We start from the raw sequence: 18854 nt of genomic DNA, 5'->3' as shown, positions 1-18854 counted from the left end.
AGCCGCTCGGACGGGGAAGCTGGCACCTCGAACCTTAATCAATTTAAATCTAGGGATGATGAGTGTGTTGGCATAGGATATTCTTGAGGGTCTGGAGGATCTTCGTTCAACAAATCTATCCGTTAGACGTTAGATAGGTGGGAGCTGTGTTGTTCAGGGTTTTGTGTGTGAGGGAGGCAACTTTCAGTAAGATTTTGTCTTGGGTCGACAACAAGTTATTATTACGCCTTATCATCGTAATGTGTGAGCATGTAGGGATACCAAGAGCTGCTCTCAAGGCATTGTTTTGTAAAATGTGTAGTCTATGTAGGATGCGTTTGTTGGCCCCAATATATAAGGCATTGCAATAATCGATTCTAGATAGAACCAGCGCTCTAGCTAGAATCATGCAATTGTCATTAGAGATAAAGTGTTTACCTGCTCTGAAGAGCTTACATGTGTAAGCTGTAGCTGAGGCCAGTGAGTTCACCAGTTTGTTGAAGGAGAGGGTGGCATCTAGATGGAAGCCTAGAGTCTTCACTTCCTTGGCCACCTTGATGGTGTTCCCATCAATCTGAAAAGCAGAGTAATCCTGGCCTAGTTTTCTTAGATTGGAGTGTTTTCCCAGAATGATTTGCTCTGTTTTGTCATCATTTAGGTATAGACCGTGAGTAGTACATCTGATTGAAACAGTCTCTGGCTGATTCCGGCACGCCTCCCTATGTTAAATTGAAGTAACTGCAAAGCGGCGAAATAAAGGTCTATTACCCTTAGACTGTAAAGGGAAATTAATCTGTACATCTACCCTTTTAGACCTGGTGGGGTTTCGCGCTCTGCTAAGAGTAAGGCTATTTGTCAAGAACAGATAGTTCATATAGTGGTTTCAAAATCTTTTTCAATAATAACTTGAATCAAAATGGTTTCTCTGTTTTCTTAGCCTTTGTTTTATTCCAAACAGGAGAAAGAAAAACAAACATTTAAAAAAGGGGGTTTGTTAAATTATAAATTGCATTCAAAGCAAAAACTGTTGCATCACAGAATTTAGCTTTTCTCAAAGTTCGTATTTGATTGTATTATGGACTTTAAACACTTTTATACATTTTTAAGTTGAACCACAAATTACATTTCCTTGTGAGTTCCATTCAATCCAATGTGTTATTGTTTAAATACAGATTGCATTCAAATATATACTGTTGCTTCACAGTTTGGTTTCTTTCAATTCAGTTTTGTTCCTGCATAAATGTAGTTGTTGCAAGTCTATACCCTCTAAATCTGAACCCCAGTTGTTGTAATTCCTTTTCCATGAATAATGCTGGTATATAATGCTGTTATGTCTAGTGTTACAAACCAATAGTTGTCTTCCCAAAATATACCTTCCAACTGGTTTAGAGCATGTGTGGTATCTTTAATGAAAGAGCTCAGACTGGAGGCCAAGGGTTGTAAGTAATGATCAATGTAGTCAGAAATCCTCTCAGTGATAGATCCAATGCTGTTAATAATTGGTCTACATTGTGGTAGAACAGTAAATGGTTTATGGATTGTAGGCATGAAGTAAATTGTTGAGAGTACGGGATGCGTAACATTCATATATTCATGTTCTTCATCTGATAGTAGGCCTTTCTCATGCCAGTGTGAGCTCATTAATTTTCAATCTGCTGTTAGTTTTTTGATGGGATTAATTGTAAGTAGTTGTTAACATTCTGTATCATTTAAATGGTTCATTGCTATTTGGATATATAATCATCAGTCTTCAAAAGAACAATATTCCCTCCTTTGTCGGCAGTTCTCACAGTGATGTCATAGTTTTCCTTCAATTTTGTAATAGCATGCATTTGTTGTAGGTTAAGGTTGTGATTTATTTAGATTTTCTGGTTAGTTAGATATAGTTGCCTTAAATCACTTTGGACTGCTTTTTGGAAGATATCTATCATGTTATCTGGTGGTAGAATTGGAGTGAAGCGAGATTGAGGTTTGAGTTTGGAGTGTTTGGCTAGGCCCAAAGTAATATCCTGTTCTTGTCCAGAAGTTGTCACTGTGTGAGTATCTTGTTCTTCAGATAAGTTTAGAAGATTAATAGTATTTCCACATGTTGCAATGAAAGTTCTGAACAGAGAGCTGCAGGGGTCACTTTCCTTTTGCCTGTATTGTGTAGAAAGTATTTTTTCAACTTGAGTTTCCTGCAGAATCTAAAAAGGTCTGTGATAGTTCCTAAGTAGTCAGATGTATTTGTAGTGAGTCCTTTGTTGAGTGTAGAAATTAGCTCTTTTGGTAGGGTTAGACCGGTAAGATTGTATACTAGGTTTTCCTCTTCGTTTGGTTAATTGATCTTGTTTGTACGCCATTGTTTTTGTCTGATTCGTTTTCTTTGTTGGTTGCCTTGTCCTCTGCGCCCCCTCTTTGTTTTGAGGTATTGACTGTCGTGGTAAAGCCCCATTTTAGGTTTTGTCTTGTTTTGTCCCCCCACTGGACTCTTTCGTGACCTCTGCGACTCTCTCTCACTCTCTATTCTCCCATCTGGGCCTACTCATTCTGCAGGGCACACTCTTGATGCTCTGATCTCTTCTGACCTTCCCCTCTCAGTCCCTCTCTCCACTCCTTTCTCCTGGAGTGATCACTTTCTCCTATCCTCCCACCTCACCCTCCCTACCCCACAGGCCAAGCCACCCTCATCATTGCCACCCACCTTCTCGGTCATCCGACCCATGAAGCGTGTGTCAGTTGAGGCTTTCGCTGCCACCTTCTCCCCCCCCGTCCCCCTTCGGCTGACTCCCACCCTGACACAGCCCTCTCCTTGCTCCACTCTGCTATTTCTGATACTCTTGATATCCTTGCCCCTGTCATGAGAATCCGCCTGAACCCCAAAGCCAAATGTAACTCCTGGTATGATTCGGATCTCGTCACCCTAAAACGCAAGTGCAGGGTGGCAGAGAGGAAATGGCGTGCTTCTTGTTCATCCTCTGACAAACTGGCCTGCCGCCTGCTCCAAAGGCAATACCGTCTCTCCGTTCTCACCAAGAAGAGAGCCCTTATCCAAGCCCGCATCTCTGCGGCATCTAACAATTCGGCCAAACTCTTTAAAATCTGCAAGGAGCTTGCCACCCCTGCTGCAGTCTCTACCTCTCCTGTCCCCTCCCAGGCCCTCGGTACTGCACTGGCCTCTCACTTCATCTCTAAAACTCAGGACATCCTGTCCTCACTCTCCTCCTATCACCTCCCTCCCTCGCTTCCCTGCTCTTCCTCCGGCCCTTCTGCAGCCACCCCTCCTCCCTCCTTCTCTGCCTTTTCTCTGCTGACGAAGTTTCCAGACAAGTCCGATCTATGAAAGTCTCGTCTAAACAGGTTCACCCCTGTTCCTCCAAAACTATCAAGGACCACATCGACTCCCTGGCTCCTGCCCTGGCTGACTTTTGCAACCTCTCCTTTCGCCTCTGGAGTCTTCCCATCCCCCCTCAAGCACTCCCTTGTGCACCCTCTTCTTAAGAAACCCTCTGCCGACCCCTCCTGCCCGGCTAACTATCGCCCAATCTCCATCACTCCCTTTCTGGGCAAGCTCCTGGAGAAACTGGCCATCTCCCAGCTTAACCTCCATGCTGAAGCTGTTGGTAGTCTTCATGACCACCAATCCGGCTTCAGAGCGGCCAGAAGCACGGAAACTGCTCTCCTGAACATCCGTGATGACCTGCTCTTGAACCTCGACTCCAACACTCCGTGTGTTCTCATTCTGCTCGATCACTCTTCTGCCTTTGACACTGTCAACCATGCCATCCTGCTCAACCGTCTCCGCGATAACCTGGGTATCACTGGTCAGGCTCTGGCGTGGCTGACCTCTTTCCTTTCCAATCGACCATCCCAGGTCCAACTTGGGTACTTCCTCTCTGACATCTTTTTCTCCACCTGTGGTGTTCCCCAGGGATCTAATCTCTCTCCCTGGCATTTTCAACCAGTATCTGGCACTTCTTTCCCACCGCATCGCCGCCCTCTGCCCCAACTTTCAGTGCTATGCGGACGATACCCAGCTCATTTTCAGGCTACCCTCGGCTCCTCCTCTCCTGCCCTCATATCTGACTGTCTGTCTGCTATCCAGGAATGGTGTGCTGCCAACGACCTCCGCCTTAATGCTAGTAAGACTGAGATTCTACTCATCGGCACACCCACTCCCTCCTTCCCTGCAACTCTCTGGCCAGCCTGCTCCTACCTGCAAGGCAAAAAACCTCGGGGTCATCTTTGACTCCACACTCTCCTTCTCTCTTCATATATCTGATGTCTCTAAGAAGTCACACTACCAGCTGCACCTCCTTAGAGGTATTCTTCCCTTCCTCTCCTTCCCCCAGAAGCTCACTGTCTCCCGAGCCCTGGTTCTCTCGAAGCTGGACTACTGTAACAGTCTCCATCTTAATCTGCCTGCCTCCACTCTCCGCCCTCTGCAACTCATCCAGAACAGAACTGCGAGACTTGTCCTTGGCCTCAAGCCCAGGGACCGTATCTCTCCAGGACTGAAATCTCTACACTGGCTCCCAGTGGCTGCGAGGATTAAGTTCAAAACCCTCTGCATTGTCCACAAGGCCTTCTGGGGCCTGGGGCCTAAATACCTGCAACTCTCTCTTCCTAAATATCTTCCTTCCCGAGCCCTTCGCTCATCCGTCTCCAACTCCCTCAGGGTCAGCCGCTTCTCGAAACAATGAGCTGGGGGTAGATCTCTCTCCGCGGCAGGAGCCTCCCTCTGGAACAGCCTTCCTGCCTCCCTGACACTTGAGGAGAACCATCTCCGGTTCCGGAAGCACCTCAAAACCTTCCTCTTTGCTTCTGCTTTCTCTCTCCCTCTCCCCTGCTAAATTCTTCACTAAATTCTGCACTGAATCTGAAACTTGGCCACTCTCACCGACCTCGGTCCTGGGCCCAGCCACTCTCCACTTGCACTGCCTCCCTGGCAACCCCTGCACTGCGGGACTGTCTCTGTATCCCTACAGCCCCCCTTCCCAGCACTTGTCTGCACTTACCTTGCACTTGCCACCAGCTGGCCCTATTTATTTATTTATCTATTTATTTCTATTCTACTTACCTTGTACTGCACTTTTCCCTTCCCTCTACCCCTGCACTTGCGCGGTCTGAATGACACCTGGCCTAGTAGGATCATTGTCTGTCCTCCCCCTGCTCCCCCCCTCCATGCCTCGTCGCGCCTTGAAACACTTGTGTATAGGCGTGTTACAAATGTCATATCATATCATATGATTAGCTCTGTTTTGTCATCATTTCGGCATAGACCGTGAGTAGCCATCCATGCCTGGATGATGAGATACACCCTATTCACCAAGGCCAAATCCTTGTTGTAGTCCCCTGAAAGCCGGAGGAGAATCTGGGTATCATCTGCATAGTTAGTGTAGGTGATACCAAGAAGGTCCAGATCATCAAAAAGGGGCTTTGTAAATAAGTTGTATAATGTTGGTGATACACAGGAGCCCAGCACACCGCCGCATGAGATGGGGATCGGGTCATCTGCATCTGAGGGGGAGAACACCCTCATAGTCCTTTCGCTAAGGAAGGATTCAACCCATATTATGGCTTCCTTAGAGAAATGTGCAGCGGAGTTAAGGTGGTTGCAGAGGACTTTGTGATCTACAAGGTCGAATGCGGCTGAGAGATCCAAAAGTAACTGGAGGGCTGTTTGACCTTTGTCTCCTAGCTCATCGATTTGAGCTATCAAATCGATGAGAGCGGTCTCGGTCCCATGTTGTGGACGGAAGCCTGACTGCCTTACTCCTAGGAGCTTGTGGTTTTCCAGGAAGTTTTGGATTTGGATGTATGCGATCTTGTCCAGGATTTTTAACAGGAAGGAGACTGTCGTGATGGGGCGGTAATTGGTGGGAATGAGAGGATGTAAGGATTGTTTTTTTAGCAGCAGCAGTACCCAATATTGTGTCAGGTTGGACGGCACAGTGCCTGATGTGAATGAGGCATTTACAAGTTTAGCTATGAAGGGAAAGAGATCTCTGGCGGCATCTTTTATAAGTTGTGTCGGGCACAGTTTGCCTTGGCAGTTGGACGGTTTAAGAGAGAGGATAACTTTTTCCATCTCCCGGAAAGAGGTTTTTACAAATCTAAATTGGTTAGTAGTGTCTTGCTCCATAGAAGGTGGGTTGCCGTTAGATATAGGCGGCTGCTTGAGTGCTGCTTTCTTAGCCGCTATTTTTTTTGGAGCATGGTGACTTTATTGGCCAAAGCGTGTTGGGAGTAGGTGACTCTAGTTCCTTTAAGATGGTAAACAGCTCCCTCATGCTTGAGTTGGCTGATGTGATGCGTTTATTATATGAGTTTTGTTTGGCCAGGATAATTTCCTTCTTATATTGAGAGGAGATTTCTGTGAGTTTGTTTTTGTGGTCTTCTGATGGGGTGAGTCTCCAAGTGGATTTGCAGTTTATTTTTAAAGTTGACGAAGATCTTTCAGTTCGGGGGTGCCCTATTTGTTCAGGTGGGCTTTGGGTTTGCTTTGTCTAAGTTTCAGAGGGGCGATATTGTCAAGTGTGGTTCGTATAATTTTATTATATTCGTCAACGAGCATCTCTGGGTCTAGATGTTCATAGAGTTGGTTTAGATGGGTAAAATGGCAGGAATTACTTTGTCCTTAGTGATGCTTTTTTTGTTCCTGGCAGGGCATGAGGGTGCCATATTGACTACAGTAGGGAGTGGCCTAGTGGTAGATAAGTCATAGGTTATCAAGTAATGGTCCGTCCATAGTTGAGGGGAGATGGAGGTAATGGAGGCAGAGCAGTTATAGTCTGCTAGCCAATCGAGGGTTCTCCCTTTATTATGGGTGGGTTCCATAATTTTTTGGGTAAGTCCTAATTCCGTGAAGGTATTGGCCACATTAACGGCCTGTTTGTCTGATGGGTCATTGTAACGTAGATTAAAATCTCCTAGAATGAGTAGTTGTGTGGAGGTTTTGAGGTTAGTAGGTAATAGGCAGTTAATGTCTTCTTCAAATGTGTCCACCGGGCCGGGGGGCCTGTAGATAAGGTAAATAGTCAGAGTCTGGGAGTTGTGCAGTGGGAGTTTGATAGGGCACACTTTGCAGGCTTTTGAGTTTGGAATGGAGATAGTTCTCATGTTTAGATTAATTTTGGCAATGATGGCAATGCCACCCCCTCGCATGTTATTTCTATCTTTTCTCAAAATGGTGTAACCATATCAGATTGCTAGAGATAGTAGGGGTCCAGCTGCTTCGTGCAGCCGAGTCTCTGTGATGGCGAGGTGAGTTCACAGATGTCAGTGGCATGTGCCGTTAGGGATCTGGTATTTATTAGTCCGCCTTTGAGCGGAGGGGCTGCAGTGGTGATTTTGGTTTGTTTGGTTTTGATAGTAGAGGTTGGCGATGATCTAGTTGTACAGTTAGCTGTGTTAGCTTGTTGATTTGTGGTTCTTTTATTAGTGTCAGAGAGGGATCTGGTTAATGGCTCATGTAATCTCGTGAGTCTTGCTCTGAGTCTGGAATTTCTTGTGGGGGGAGGGCTGCATGTTATGCTTAGAGGTTCGCTGGTAGATCCGGTCCTGAATCCAATTGTGAGGTTAGTTTGCTCCATGGTGGTGCAGAGGAAGGTGGCAATATAGGTCGGGTAGTGTTGGAGAGTCTTAGTGGTGATGTGCAGGCTAATACCGGAGGTTAGGCAGGTTAGGAACAGCAGGTAGGTGATAGACCAAAGGCATGGTATTATGACGCTCATGGTGTATCTCTGTCCGGGAGGTATATGCTAGTCCTAGGGCAATGCTGAAGAGTATGTATGGAGGGGGAATATCCCAAATACTTAGTCTTAATACAGCAGACTAGATAGACGTGAGGGCTAAATACAGCAATCAATGGCAGGCACATATGATGTGTAGCAAAATTAGTTTTTTATGGCTTTCAGAGGATTTTGTGACGGTGGGTTCTTAATTTGCAATTGACTTTGTTTATGAGGAGCAGCATCAGCTGTCAGCATTTCCAGTCACGAGGGGTGCCAAAAAATAAATTAGCTCACATCGCCTTCTTCAGGTCTATTTTCTTTCGTGCATATTTGAATTTTTCCCATTTTATCGTCTCCAGCTGATGGCACTTGCCGGTTCTTAACTTCTTAACTTCGCGTTCAGCATGATATGGCCCTTGTTTTGTAAAGTCTGCGGCTTTTGAAAGAATGTCAATAACGTCTCTCTCTCTCCTGCATTCCCAGAATCATCTGCAGATCCCCAGTAAGTTCACCTGGTACCGTATCTCCGGAGAAAACGCCCAATGCCAGTGAGATACTCTGGTCGTCTTGCAGGACTTGGTCATGAGCAGGGGATCTGAGCACACTTCCTGCCACCCTCAGTGGCATGCAATGTAATCGGGGGGCTATATCTGTAGGTCTTTGGCGTGTCAGGGAGCCATTAGGGCCACAGGAGGTACCATACTGAATATCTGTAACTGTGATTATAGACTGTGTTTAAAAGGGACAGGGCTGAGCAACCATGCAGCACTCACCTGGTAGTTGAAGTTTCCAGGAGCTGGGAGAGGTCCTGTTAGGTCGATCTTGCGGTCGTCCGCATGCCCTCAGAGCCCAAAGACCACAAGACTCAGCACCTGACTCTGCGGCCGCTCCGCGGCACATGTCGGGTTATGTAGAATGTCTGTTGGTTGAAACAGCAGCAGTAGAAAGAGGACTCCAACTCCGAGCAGGACAAGTAGCAGGTACCAGGTATCATGTCTGCCACAAGACTCAGTACCCGACTCCGCTTGACAATTCTGCAAACCAGAGATGTGTTGTAAGGTATAGCACACGGTCTGATTTTTTCAATGCCAGTCTCACAAAGTGAGGGGGTGGGTTCCATTTATTTTGATCCCTAAAATGGTGGTCTGTCCTCAGTCTGCACATTCTATCCTACAAGTGTGTCCCAAGGTGAGTCCCTGTACAGTAGAATACAAGCCTTTCTTTTTCTATAACCAAGCACTGCATGTCTGCTTCATTGAAAGTTTTGATGCAAATGCATACATCATTTCATTGCCCCTTGCATGCATGATGCTCTCAGGCTATAGTCATTGGAGTCCATCACTACGGCAGATTCACGATCAGTATTGCAAGGCAGAGGTGTTGCTAGGTCTGTAAAAGATCTGGTGATATGGTAATGTTGGGACTGTTGGGACTTGGGGCTAGCTAGCCTTTTGGTTGTAGCCCCTGAGCTTCTATCCGGGGCTACAACCAAAAGACCCAGAGCTATAGCCCCCAAGCCATCCCATAGCAACGCCTCTGTTGCAAGGCCTGTTATAGGGAGGCTTTTCTACATCAGATTTGATGAGGTAGAGTGCATTCTTGTACTGTTCTTTCCAGGTGCAATGTTCTTTCTTTAGTAGTGCCCTGAAACATTCTGCTTTAGTTGGCAAGATTCTGGTATGTAGCAGCGTACTCTGCCATGCCCATGAAATACTTCACCCGTGTCTGTCTGTGTGTTTTGGTGCTTCTAGGAAACCTTTGGCCAAGCTTTGCAAGGTTAATGCTCTTGGAACTCCTGCTTTTGCTGTAGAAACTCATATGTATCTTTCTTTATGTGAAATCCACTCCTTTCAAACGGTTTAAGGACTTCACCAAGTACTGAGTTGTGTTCCTCTTTACTATCACTTATACCAATAAGTTGTCTTGGAAATACTTATGATAATTATTTGTTAGTATATTGCGATTTCACCAAAGGACTGTAGATGCACCCAACCAAAGTTTTTGACATCGATGAAAGCCTGAGTTGACATTACCAGGATTCAAACATGCAACCTGCAGATGGCACACCAATTGCAGCTGCAAGTGTTCGATTAGCTGAGCTATCAAACCAGCAATCCTTTACTTTGTTCTTTCCTTTTAGTGTGGTCACATTAGTGCCTCTATTATCTTAATCCTACATTTTGTGATGTTCAAGTGCTTTTTGCAAATTCGAATCTAGGTGTGCTTTTTAAATCATGGCATCCTCCATTTTGTGCTGAGTGCATTTTGCAAATTCAAATCTAGGTGTGCTTTTTAAATCACTGCATCCTCCATTTTCTGCTGTTCTAGTGCTTTTTGCAAATTTGTTTCTAGAAGTCCTTTTTATTCTGTGCACTGTTTGCCTTCCTTTGCACACCTCCTTCTCTGTGCCTGACTGGCTGCTATGCCTGGTGAATTCCTGTGCACTCTGCAGCTCGCCTGCATATCTCTCTCTACTCCTCTACGCCCATGGCACTCCCCATCTCTCCTATCTGTTCTAACTGCTATTCTATCACTTATCCTTCCTCCCTCATGAAGTCTGGAACAAAAAAGCTCAAGAAAGCTCTCCTGGACTCTAATCCAGGCCTACCTATTACTGACACCTATGTCAGAGCCACTTCGAGATAGACCATTACAGACATCCTCTTCACTGTCCCCTCTCCTGACCTATGAATCCCCATTTGGTCTCCACTCTTTCTCTTTTTTCTCCTCACCCATTAATGGTGGCACCAGGTGGGAAGTACTCCTGGCATACTGTGGGATGCATTTACCCACTCAGCAGAATTACTCTCCATCTCCAAGCTGCATTTCAGCAGTTACCAGCAGAATGGCTGTGCTGCCTTATTTGAGTACCATTGCCTCGCATCAAAACTGCGTTTTGCAGCTACAAAATGATGGCTGCACTGTCTTGCCAAACACCTATGGGGCAAGATGGAACAGGCAGCACACTGAGAAAGGCTGCTAGTATGTTGTCTTACATGCACCAAGGGAGAGAATTGAAAAGCAGCGCTGCTTTGCTGCTTGCTCAAAATTTCCCATTGGAAAAGGAAATATTTTACATCTAAAATGATGTCGCCCTAATGCTCTTTTCATTTGTTCAACATTACACTGCTTTTATCAGTGAGACCCTGCGATACCCATCCATATTCAGATTGTGCTCCAGCAGAAGAGAGAATTATCACTGAACGACAGGCTGTGGCAGGCAAGATCTGGGAAATCACCAGAAACTTTACTCTCAGCCATATGGAAAAACGCTTGACTTTTGCTATAAAGTGTCACAAATAAACCCTTCAAAAGAAACCCTAACTCTCTGTGCACATGTCAATTTCAGTGGACATTTGCCTTGAGCATACTGCTGTGTAAGAGAAACTGACTAGGGTTGCAAACAATGTTTGGAATCCAGATGGGAGAGAAAAAACAAATTTGAAGGGGATATCCCAGCAGAATTCACCACGTGTCAAAATGTGCTTTTGCAAAAGAGAAAAAAAGTCTGTTTTAAAAGTACAATGTGATTAACGCCCTGTCCTTGCCCAGAAGTGTAAGGGGGGTTTGGGTAAAATCTAGATAATGTTTTATTTTAACAGACCTGCTTCTGATTCAGAAGAAAAATAAAATAAAATAAATAATGAAATGCATTGGCTGTACTGGAGAACCAGTCAAACAGGTTTCCTGCTCAGTTTACAAAGACATTTGTGTGCTGATAACCGGGAAGGCCTCCCCCCAAAAGGAGCCACAAAGAGATTCTGGGACACATACGTGTTAATTTCTGCCCTTGAAAACTTTGAATGGCCAAGAGGAAGAATATTGCACCCCCATCAGACTTCTGTCTGGGCTTCAGCTTGAGACAATAGATTATGGGACACCTACGTGTTACTTTTGGAAGTGACACCTACCAGTCAATTAAACTGGGGAAACTCAAGGGCAGCCCTGGGCTAACCTGACATGTGGTGGTAGCCTGGAAAAATAATTGTCCCAGTTGGAGGACAAAGGCCAGCCCATTTTGGCTCAAAGACTATTTAATGAATACACTTTAAAGACTGTTAATTCTATAACCGGACAATGCAGTATTGTGAGCATTTTACAGTTTAAAGGTAATTCTCATGGCTTTCAAACAAGATATTGTCCCTGTCCATAGCATGTATGGGATGTAAACACCAGGAGAATGTGAATCATGGGAAATGTACATATGGTGGAACGTTAAAAATGTATGGAAATGTGCCCTATGATGATATGTATACATGCTTGAATTGTGGGATTTTGGGTGAAGCAGTTCCCACTAAAAACCACGAAAAAAGTATCATAAGGGCGAAATAATGCCATACAGACCTGGGAGTGGAAACAACATGCTGTGTATGAAATATGCAATCTGCCTATATAATTTGCAAAATTGCCACAACTGTATAAATGTGTGATTTATGTCATAATTGATTTTGTGCAAAAATGACTGTGGGGTGGCTTTGTACCTCATAAAACACAACCCCATAAACTGAATCCCCTCCTGGAAGAGGCGACCCATATAGGCTGACCTATCTGGTTCTTCGGGTTAGGTCTTACTTAGTCCTGCCCAACAATAAATCCTGTGAGTCACCCGCCTTACAAAAAGGGGAAGCTGACAGAGACAGGTCTCTCTCTTCTGAATTTTCCAGCGCCTGCATTTCCAGACATTCCAGTTCCACCCTGCAGATTCCAGGCTCCACTGCCAGAAAAGGGATAGTTGGTTCAGGCCCTCCAATCCAGGCAGCACCACCCTTCATAACTAAACCCCAGAACAAAATACCACTAACTCAGGGAGAAGGGGGAAACACTCTAGCACCCTTTTGGGAGTATCCTGTGACCAGACAGGCTTTTTGCCTATTACCTGCATGCCAGCTGTACCCTTGTGATCCAGTGACCAGACAGGCCCAGCTGTTGTTCTGCTAGGAGAGACCACCGCCTGGCTGTGACCAGAGCCTATCAGTCCAGAACCCGGTTGACTACCCCAAATCCCAAACTCAAGTGCGCATTGTGAGTATTCCCCACCCCATAGCACCACATAGCATACCCCATCTAGATACTTTGTCTTTGTCCCACTCTCTGAGTAATCCTATCCAAACCCTGATAACTTGTTTAAAACTGTCATAATTATTTGTGCATCCTGTCTTTGATTTCTAAGTGTTAGCGCCATTCCTCTACTCATCTCTGTCTTGCATAGATCCTTAGTCATATTTTAATAAATCAAGTAACTCCCACATAGAGCTGAACGCGGGGTGAAAAGGTTAAGTTGCAAACTTACCTTGGAATGTACTGTGTCTTTCTTTAACAATCTATTCTTGATAATCTAGTTTAAGTACAACTTGCCCGTTCCTTTTTTGAACCGATTTTCTCTTTTAACTGCTTTATTTTACCAAAACCTAATCTCTTTCCACATTGACAATCTCATCCGGGTATTCAGCTATAGTCACTCTTTCATTTCTATATTGTCCCTGTTATGTGCATCTATCACCCAGCCTAAAAACCGCATTCCGATTCTGTCTATTTTACCTGTTTTTTTAAAAAACGTTTTGACATTTAAAACTGAAAAGTGTAAAATGCAACTTTTCAATGTGTGATTTGGCTGCACTGTGGTTTTACTTTCAAGTTGCTTTCTGAACTGTATGCCCTTTGTTGATACCTTGCCTTGTAGTTGCTAATGATATTATATCCCTGATACTTTGATAAATCATATTTACCTCCTTGATTCAACTGCACATTAATGTAATTATTTGCCAATTCCGAGTGTCATTTTATGCAATTGCAAAGGGTTTTAAAATCTTATTTTGTGAGGGAAGGTCGGATTTTGACTCTGTTTGCTGAATAGTATCCCCGACTCCTTGCTGCTCCTTTCTATCCACTCCAAATTTGATTAATTGGGGTTTGAGGGATCATTGCAGGGGAAAATCCTAACTCGGGTGCTATCTACCTGAATAGAAAAAGTGTTCCTATTCATTTGTGCTTTGGATATGTCCTTGTAGGAGGTCAACCTAGTGTATTTCTTTAGTTTACATTGTAATTATCACCCCATTGGTGATTTCTGCCCAATAGTCAAACTGTGCGATTTTCTTTGAACTTAAAATAAATAAATATTGTATTCCCACCAACCGGCCTGGTTCATGGTCCATTGTGACCTGGGTATTTGTAAAAGGGGGTGTGATATGGGTTGGGTGCCAACTCAATTCGGATTCGTTGAGAATAAAGAAAAAGTATTCTAATTTAGCACTACAGCTTAGGCTAAGCGCAAGAGACCTAGTCCGGTGTGATGCCTGATTGGAATCCTTTACAATACTTCTCATCTTCTAGGTGTATCATTAATATCTATCACAATGGCACTATCATGGCCTAAGGGTCTCACCCTACTCTTCTCCTTCTCGACCAGCACCTGCCTTCTCTCATAAACCCCCTCCCTTCTCCTGCCACTCCTACGTCCCCTCCCCTCACTTCACCACCACCAATGGGAGTACTATGCCCCTGTACACCCCTTCAGAAAACCTTCAAAGGTGGACACCAGCTTCACTTAGCTATTCTGAATCCTCACTCTGCTGTCAAAAACTCCTCGGACATCTGTCTCCTTCCTGAAGACTTTGACCTGGACATACTTGCTCTTACCGAGACATGGTTTAATACCAGCTCTGTCACTGCTCTTGACACTCTCCTTCCTGAGGGCTACAAAATCCTCTCCAAACCCTGACCCAGCAGTCCTGGAGGTGAAGTAGCCCTGATCTTCCCTGAGTGGGTGCCCACTTCCATCATTCCCGCTCAGTTTACCTCCTCTTTTGAATGTAGGCTTGGGGTCTCGCCTAAACTCTCTCTCACCCTCACCACGATCTACAGACCCCCTGACCTTATCTCCCTCTTCCTCCCTGAATGTGCTGACCTTGCCTCATCCTTTTCAACCTCTTCTTCCAAACTCCTCCTTCTTGGTGACTTCGACATCCACCTCGACTCTCTTGAATCATCCACCTTTCAGTTCCGGGTCCTATTCTTCCTTCAAGCCCAACTCACTCTGCCGGCCACACTCGGGATGCCCTAATTTCTGGCAACATCCCGATCTTTAATCCAGTCACCTACCCCCTCTCCTGGTTTGACCACACTCTCCTTTCCTCCGACCTAGGGCCCCTTGGGCCTCCATCCAAGCCACCCCCTGCACTGCTAGAGTCCTTCACCGTCATTCGACCGATGAAGCGAGAGTCAATTGCTGCTTTTGCCTCCACCTTCATCCCCCCTCCTACCACTGCTCCTGACTCTCCCTCTTACTCAGTCCTTTCCTAACCTGCACCTTGCCATCTCTAACACCCTTGACATCTTTGCCCCTGCCATGAGGATATGCCTAAAATCTGCCACCAAGAACAACAGCTGGTATGACTCAGAACTAACATATCTGAAATGCAAGTGCAGAGTTGCTGATTGGAAGTGGCAGACCTTGGGTTTATCCTCTGACAAACTGGCCTGCCGCCTGCTCCAAAGGCAATATCGCTTCTCTATCTGCTCCAAGAAGAGGGCCCGCATCCAAGCCCGTAATCTCTGGCGCCACCGACAACAAGGTCAAACTTTTCAAAATCTGCAAGAAACTCGACAATCCACTTGCAGTCTCCACCTCTCTCCTTCATTTCCAGGCTATTTCTCAATCGCCCTTTTTCCTCCCTTTGCCCCTCCAGCTAATCCAGAACAGGGCTGCAAGTCTTATCCTTGGTTCAAGCCCAGGGGCTGCATCTATCAGCGCTTAAATCACCTTAAGTTCCGGGATACTGCTCACAACTCTGTTTTTCTCTGCCTCTTTCCCTCTTTACCTTCCCTGAAAATCACTCCACTGCCAATGAGACTGGTGGCTTGAACCTCATGCTTCTCATAGGATCCTAGATCCTTCCTTCCAGTTAATACCAGCACCCCCGCCCCCCCTTAAACTGGCTTGCAGGCCGCTGCTTGCTGTGGCCACATCCCATCTAGTGAATCGGTGTACCAGCACTTATCCTGAGGTTCTCCTCCTTGGCCCGCTCTTAGCACATCTCTTCAGTCCTCTCTGTTCCCTGCCCCATCCCCTTCCCTTGCACTTCTCCCCCATGCACTTGCACAGCCGAATGTCACAGGGCCTAGTAGGACCTTGACAGAATATTACTGTTTTGCCACTGTTTTATTTCCCCTGCATCCCTTCCCATTTAGCCTTGTGGCGCTTTGAAACACAATTCTGCTGTATAAAGCACCTTACCGCTGCTCAATAAAATAAATAATTAAATAAAATAAGAAGCACTGGAATAGTGAGGCTAATAAGCAAAGTCTGAAATGCAGTAGTGGTCGAAACACTTGTGAATTCACACGTAGACTACTGTAACAGTTTTCTTGCAGGGATCCTGATTAAACGTCAGAAGTTGCAGATATCGCAAAATGCCACAGTTGGGTTGATATTTAGAGTGGGAAAGTCCTCCCCTATCTCTGGGTTGTGCCGGTCTTTTCATTGGATAACAGTGAATGACAGAATCGATTTCACCGTTCTTTGTCTAATATTTAAATGTTTAAACAACCTTTCTCCATCATCATTTTTGGTGGTGAAAATGTGTAAATATCAACCCATACGCAGGCTTCGGTCAGGTGATAAACTGCTATTGGTGGTTCCACCCTCCTCTTGTGTATTTAGGGGTGACCGAAGATTTGCAGCTCATGGGCCCAAACTGTGGAACAGCCTTCTGCTGGAGATTCGGCATTACAATCCCTTCTTCAAATTTGTAAAGTCCTAAAAACGTATTTATTTAAGTATTTGAATGGCAGCATCTCTCATTACGGTCTGCTCACTTTTTGTATCCTTAATAACTTAGCTCTGTCCCCCTGCCCCAGCTGTAAAGTCGTTAACATCTGCACCTAAATATGATTCAGTTCGTCCTTTGTGCAATATAAATACCTCAAATAAAATAAAATCAAATTCTTGTTTTCTGGTCAACAACATAGATGTTCTCGCATTCTGTTTCATAGGTGTAAGATGCTTGGAATCAACCTGCAGCATTACTTGCTCATCAGCACTTGTGATGTCCAATTTGTGGGATACTGTTGCCCTGCGTAGTGAGATTACTGTGTCTGTATTATTCAGTAGTAGGCAGTTGTCGCAAATCACTTTCTGTTTTAAACTGATTGAGGTTTTTGCAATCGTGATTCCTTCTAATCTCCGTTAGACTTGTTCTTTGCCGTTTGGGTCCAGTTTGATGTCTAGTTTGATGGAGCCATGCTTCTATGGGGTACACTTTACTTATCATCACGTACGTACCCTTTAGTTGTCTGTCTTTGAAATTCAGTTTGCATCTCTGGTATCCTGGTAGTTCTCATTTACTGCCTCTAGTCACCCGAGGCTTAAAGTATTCCTAGGTGAGAATTCATTTTCACCATTTTCTCTGAATGTTTTTTTGTGAATGATTGTGAGTTCTACACCAAAATCACCCATTATTTTGAGTTATTTTCCATAGATTTCTATGTGGCAAAGGGGGTTGGTGTGTCTTCGTTTTGGTTTTTGTCATTTATAACTCTCATGTATATGACAGTGACTACTGCTTTCTGCTTCTATTTTTTTTGTTCTTCTGCTCCAGTATACTTTTCTGAAATTACCTAATTTTTTGAGAATGAAACCCTTTCCTTCCTCTGCCCTGGCATTCGTTGCTTCCCGGAATGTGTACAGGAGTTCCAAACTGCAGCACCCTTTTGTGGGTTTCTGCCTGGTCCAAAATCTCTTCTCTCTCTCTTCACTTTACGTACTTCGGAGAAGACAGTTCCCTTTGGGTCCTTTTCTCATGTGTAGTGTTGCTTCGCATTGTATTCTTGGGGCCTCATTACACGGACGGCGGTAAGGGTTTACCGGTACCGGTAAGGGCACCGGTACCGGTAAACCCTTACCGCCTTACTACGAGGTCCCTTTGCGGGTTGGTACTTTAACGCCTGCTGTTTAGCAGGCATTAAAAGCCAACCCGCAAAGGGACCAGGGTGCTAATTACGGTACCGCAATTTGCGGCACCGTAATTAGCGCCTTCCCCATTCCCATAGAGCCCTATGGGGCAAAAATGGGAATGGGGAAGGGCAATGGGGGAAGGGGGAATAACCGCCCCGCCAACCTTGGAATAGGGCGGTAATTCTCCTTTCCTCCAAGGCGGTGCCGGTATTTTAGCACCTTGGTCCTCCGCCTACCGTGTAATGAGGCCCTGCTCTGCAATGATAACCTTTCTATCCATTTCCATCCATGGAATCTATCAACGGTCAGTCTCTCAGATTAGTGTCTACGGGGGATCCAAACTGGGAGTGGAACGCCAGTTCTCACAATGCTATCAGAATTTCCGTCATGCCCCCCATGCCCCATCCAGGGTATTATTTCAGCTGTAGAAGCTTAAACAATATAAAAGGATGTTCCCCTTTAGGTCGAATCTCTGTGTTGGTCATTTGAACACTTCCCCATACTTGTCTTCCAGTTCCAACCTGTCTTAATGTGTTCCTGCTAGTACTGTCCAGAACATCTGTTTCCTTCCACTTCATGAATGTGGAGTGTTGCTTTTCTCTTGGCCCATTCCTCATTTAACCCTACTGATACCTTAAACCTGGCATTCTACTGCTACTTTGGTATCAATGAGCTACCCGGGCGAGGAGGCGAGGAGGCGGGGAGAGGGAGTGGGACAGAAATGCTGGCGGGGCTGCCACTTGTTGAACCATGTCTCATATTTGCTGTGATCAAGGCATATCAACAAATGGTGAGGCATTTTTGCATTTTGAGTACTGGGTTTGCTCCATGGGTTCCTTTATGATCCCTAAAAGTCACCATTGTGGTGAAGTAGGAATCACAAAATGGACGCATCAAGATGAGCGATAGCTATATTTTATTTGTCCATTCTTGAGCAAGGGTGTAGCAGTTCTACCACAGTGGCCCCTTTATCGGACCCTACAGGATGTTGCGGCAGGAAATGGAAAATGTTGCCTTGCACACTGCCTCTTTCCTGCAATGTGCCAATCTCAGACCCTCCGGTCAAAAGATGTGCCGCAGAAATGCAGCCAGGCTTATTTTAGGAGGGAGAGAGGGTGTAGAATCTGTACAATTAAATGAAATTGTAATACAAATGATCCAAAGAAAAGCACGAAACACTATGTATTGTAAAAATAAATGGTTTA

General features: G+C 45.2%; 1 protein-coding gene across 1 annotated transcript in view; it reads left to right on the top strand.

Moving 5' to 3' along the window:
* Nucleotides 1–18854, top strand: part of LOC138468137 (spermatogenesis-associated protein 7-like) — a 1832011-nt gene that overhangs the window by 360276 nt on the left and 1452881 nt on the right. The gene's annotated exons all lie outside the window — the stretch shown is intronic.

Source organism: Ambystoma mexicanum, chromosome 4q, assembly GCF_040938575.1.
Source record: "Ambystoma mexicanum isolate Mex_15411 chromosome 4q, UKY_AmexF1_1, whole genome shotgun sequence".
NCBI lineage: Eukaryota > Metazoa > Chordata > Amphibia > Caudata > Ambystomatidae > Ambystoma > Ambystoma mexicanum.
Note: the sequence above shows the minus strand (reverse complement) of the source record. Positions and strands in the feature narration are given on the sequence as shown.